This window comes from Macrobrachium rosenbergii, chromosome 57 (assembly GCF_040412425.1).
Source record: "Macrobrachium rosenbergii isolate ZJJX-2024 chromosome 57, ASM4041242v1, whole genome shotgun sequence".
Classification (NCBI taxonomy): Eukaryota; Metazoa; Arthropoda; class Malacostraca; order Decapoda; family Palaemonidae; genus Macrobrachium; species Macrobrachium rosenbergii.
Genome location: NC_089797.1, coordinates 3,007,501 through 3,012,500, shown reverse-complemented (window position 1 = coordinate 3,012,500; position 5,000 = coordinate 3,007,501).

The window sequence follows — 5,000 nt, the reverse complement described above, 5'->3', positions numbered from 1 at the left end:
TCTCTCTCTCTCTCTCTCTCTCTCTCTCCATTTTGTGATTTTTTCTAACTCATTTTCTTAAAAATATCTCTCTCTGTTTTCTCTCTCTCTCTCTCTCTCTCTCTCTCTCTCTCTCTCTCTCTCTCTCTCTCTCTCTCTCTCTCCCTTTCTCTCTCTCTCCATTTTGGGAAATTTTCTGATTCATTTTCTTGAAAAATATCTTGCTCTGTTTTCCCTATTCAATTCTCTCTCTCCCTTTCTCTCTCTCTGTCTCTCTCTCTCCATTTTGTCTTTTTCTCTTTTCTTGAAAAATATCTTGCTCTGTTTCCTATTGAATTCTCTCTCTCTCTCTCTCTCTCTCTCTCTCTCTCTCTCTCTCTCTCATTTCTCTCTCTTTTTCTGACTTTCTCTTTTCTTCATTTTGACCATCTTTTCTGTTTTCTCATTTTCTTCAAGACCATCTCTCTCTCTTTTCCCTTTTGTATTCTCTCTCTCTCTCTCTCTCTCTCTCTCCCCCTCCTCCTCCTCCTCCTCCCCTCCCCTCCCCTCCTCCTCAGAGGAACAAACTGTCGTGCTTTGTCGCCTTTGCATGGCGACTCGTAAACACACTCGCCTTAGACATTAATGCACTCACATGATAGAATATTCCCTTTGAACTGCTACTGTACACCGCCCCTCTGGGGTTCAAGGCGGTAAGGAAGCGTCTTGTATTATAAGTTGCCACGTCGAGATTTCCACTCTCCAGCTGGTCACGAGTGTCATTCACAAGCCAGGCGTTCCGTCAGGTTTCGTAAAAAGGACAGGTTTCTTATCTTAAATGTAAGAAGAAGATGAATGTAAACAGAATTGCGATTGGCGAGAACCGGAAGAAAAATCCCTACGACGTGACAACGCCGCGCTATTTCTCGCCGCACAGGCTACCATTAATAGCCATTTAGGGGGGAGGTAGGGGCCCCTACCAGGGCCAGTAGGGAGTTATGGGGGGCGGGGAGAGCGAGCGTGTGACAGCGGTTAATGCCACTAGAGCATTCTCTGTTTTTAATTCAGATGTCATTGTTACGACCGCCCGTCACGCCACTGTCGTTTTAGCGGCGGCCCGTATGAATATCGACGCAAAACACGGGCGGCTGATGGACAAAGAGGGTTGGTTGATTTTGTGGGAGGGGGGGGAAGAGGGGGGAAGGGGGACGTCCTTCCGCCCCCGACTGCGACACTGGTTTCTGTGGTCATTGGAGAATATATCGAGTTTCGTTCGTTCTTTTAAATTTTGTTTCTTATTCTTGTTATTTCATATTTCGTTTGTCCATCTTTGTCGAGAATATATCACGTTCCTCTTTTTTTATTATTTTGTTCTTATTTTGTCCTTCTTTGTTTTTTTTTTGCTTTCCACTTGTCACAGTTTATTTATCCTTTTTTGCTTATTCTTCTAAGACTTTTTCCAAATTCATTTATCTTACTCTTATTATTCTGTTGTTTTTCTTCTTATCGTTTTTCGTTTTTCCTTCTTTGTTATTTGCTTTCCACTTAGCACAGCTTATCTTTTTTTTTTGCTTCTTCTTCTAAGTCTTTTACCAAATTCTTTTATTTTATTCTTCTCAATATTCTCATGTTTTCTTGGTGTCACTTACTCACCTTTTCACAGATAAATTTTTCCCCTTTTTTTTCATTTCATCACAATTTATTATTATTATTATTATTATTATTATTATTATTATTATTATTATTATTATTATTATATTACCTAATATTATCCTTCTTCCTTACAGTCAGCGCAGATTATACAAATTAATAATAATAAAAAAAAAATGAATAAGCTGTCATTCAAGTAAGGGAATAAGTTCTTTCGAGACAAAACGAAATACTATTATTATTATTATTATTATTATTATTATTATTATTATTATTATTATTATTATTATTATTATTATTATTATTATTATTATTTTATTCAATATTCTCCTTCTTCCTTACAGTCGGCATAGATTATACAAATTAATAATAATAAAAAAAACTAATAAGCTGTCATTCAAGCAAGCGAATAAGTTCTTTCGAGACAAAACGAAATACTACGACTAAATAAATGAAGTATCTTGACAATACCAATAACAAAATAATGACAAAATCAATGGAACATTGTGACAAAATCAATGAACTCTAATGACTAACTGCTTGACACTTGAGTCATGGATTCACAGAGCTCCTCAAACAAAGGCACCACAAATATTAACTTATAAAGGAGTTTTCAGATATTTGTCACATGAAGAACATGAGGTAAGCACACACACTTACGTATATATATATATATATATATATATATATATTATATATATATATATATATATATATATATATATATATATATATATATATATATATATATATATATATATATATATATATATATATATATATATATATATATATATATATATATATATATATATATATATATATATATATATATATATATAAAATATATAAGGTAAAAATTGTAAGTAACAAGGTAGAAAAATAGGAGGAAATTTAATGGATAGGAAAATGATGATAATTTATAGTGAATAGAGAGAATGCAGATAGAATACATGATAAAAGAGAGCTGGGAGAATTTATAACAAGTAATAAATGCGCCGAAGTGTCTTCGGCGTAATCGAGTTTTTTGTACAGTCGCTACAGCGTATCATCAAGGCCACCGAAAATAGATCTATCTTTCGGCGTTCTCGGTGTAATGCTGTATGAGCCGCGGCCCATGAAACTTTAACAAAGGCCCAGTGGTGGCCTATCGTATATCGTTGCCAGATGCACGATTATGGCTAACTTTAACCTTAAATAAAATAAAAACTACTGAGGCTAGAGGGCTGCAATTTGTTATGTTTGGTGACAGGAGGGTGGGTGATCAACATACCAATTTGCAGCCCTCTAACCTCAGTAGTTTTTATGATCTGAGGGCGGACCTGAAAGTGCGGACAGAATAAAGTGCGGATGGATAGACAAAGCCGGCACAATAGTTTTCTTTTACAGAAAACTTAAAGCTAGAGTTTTGCAGGAAAGGCCAAAACTACAGGTGAGAGGAATATTCTGATGTACGTTGCTGAGAACTGCAGTTTAATTCCGAATAATATTTGCAACATATAAAACCTTCGCATGAGAATTTGATTTTTATGCTTCGCAGAAAGCAGTAAATGTGCGAAAAGATGAAAGGTAGTGTGTCACACGCTCTCTCTCTCTCTCTCTCTCTCTCTCTCTCTCTCTCTCTCTCTCTCACAGACACACACACATATGCATACACATATATATACATACATATATATATATATATATATATATAAATACAAAAAATCCAAAGGAAAGAGAAACAATGGAGTGCTGTAAGGCCTTTCGACTTATAGTCCTTTACTTATATATATATATATATATATATATATATATATATATATATATATATATATATATATATATATATGTATATACAGTATATATATATATATATACATATATATATATATATATATATATATATATATATATATATATATATATATATATATATATATGTATATATATATTTACGTGTGTATGCTTGTATACGTAGATATAAACACTCTCTTATCTAATTCTTTGCGAATTTTTACTAAACATCATTCGCTTTTTTTTATTAGGATATAATTAAAAGATATGGCCAATTGGGGCAATTTTACCTGGGTCCAAACACTTCCCATATTACCGTAAGTTTTAATCGAATATTTAAGACTTTTATCATTACCGAACAATTTTTGCATTAGCATTCAACTTTTCCCATTATTATTCTCTTTTTTTTTTTGCGCCAGTATTCCATATTGCCCAAAATGTCAAACTTTCAACTCTTTTTTTTCTATTTTTTTTTTTATCATTCGTTCCAATAAAATTCGCGTCATTTGGAACTCGGTGGAAATTTACACCAAATTTTGATGACCGACCAGTAGAAAATAGGCTGGAATTGGTGCCGGGTAAAAAAAAAAAAATACCTATTGTGCGCGAGGAAGTGTTTGTGTGAAAGTGCGTGCTTGCGCGCTTGTATGAGTGGTTGCTTTGATTTAGAGTTTTTTTATTGAAGTATTCTCAATTTGTACTTTTTTGTTTACAGATTATGCAATTATATCTAACTGAGTTTTTGTTTTCCCTTCAATTTAAATAAAAAAAAAAAAAATTCAATATTTTAAGCCTTCTAACACTACTCATTTTTTTTTAAACAGATTTTAAGTATAAGATGTTTAATAGACCACTGAGCTGATTATCTAACTGAGTTTTTAAATTTATTTTCCTGGCAAGAACCACTGTTAAGCAACGGGAAAATTGTGGAATCCGAACCACATTATAGCGAGAAATATTTCTATCAAACCAGAAATAAATTCTTCTTATTTTCTTCATATTTTTTTTAATAAACACAAGTAACCTATGGATGATTGAAGGTTATTTGATGTCACGATGGGGAAAAATAAGAAAAATAAGTTGATTGAAGCTGACTTTTCTTAGATATTCAATGACAGCGTCTTGAAAATCATCCCAATTTATATAGAACGAAAGGTACTGTTATTAGATGGCCTAAGAAATAAGTTTCGTTATTATCATGAAAATATTTTTGTTTCTTTTATTAAGAAAATATATATTTACAATTCTTACAATTTGTAATATTGTATATATATATATATACATGATAATATATTTACATAAAAAAATTAGAATATAAACTACGTTACAATTTTGACTATTCATCTAAATCCGCTTTTAAATGACAAACATATTGACTTCTGAATACTTTTTGAACAGGAGTTTTAAATCCTATTTTTATTTACATTGAAAGTATTCACCATTCTACTTTTTATACATCTAAGTCACTGCGGGTCAATCCTTATAAATCCTGAGTATCTTCCCATCCTTATCCTTGCTATAACATCAGATATTAGGACCAATGCCGTAATTTCATCCTTTTTTGAGTCTGCATCAAAAAACATGAAAATATTATTGGTTAAGATGAGACACTAAGA